Source organism: Olea europaea, unplaced genomic scaffold, assembly GCF_002742605.1.
Source record: "Olea europaea var. sylvestris unplaced genomic scaffold, O_europaea_v1 scaffold2205, whole genome shotgun sequence".
In the NCBI taxonomy this organism is placed as follows: domain Eukaryota; kingdom Viridiplantae; phylum Streptophyta; class Magnoliopsida; order Lamiales; family Oleaceae; genus Olea; species Olea europaea.
Genome location: NW_019240070.1, coordinates 27078 through 27284, shown reverse-complemented (window position 1 = coordinate 27284; position 207 = coordinate 27078).

Here is a 207-nt window from a genome sequence, read left to right as displayed (position 1 = left end):
GAACACTCATTTCCGACTACAAAATAAATATGCCAAAATTGTAAGTAGTTAGGTAAGTGATATTTAATTTAACCATATTAATTAAAATTTGTTATTTTATAATACTGTTTTTAAATTTTTTTTAAAAATTGTACACATTACAAGTTGTTCGTGCACAATTTTTAACTCCGCTGACTCAAAAGTAACTGATCCCAAGTTTGGATAAAG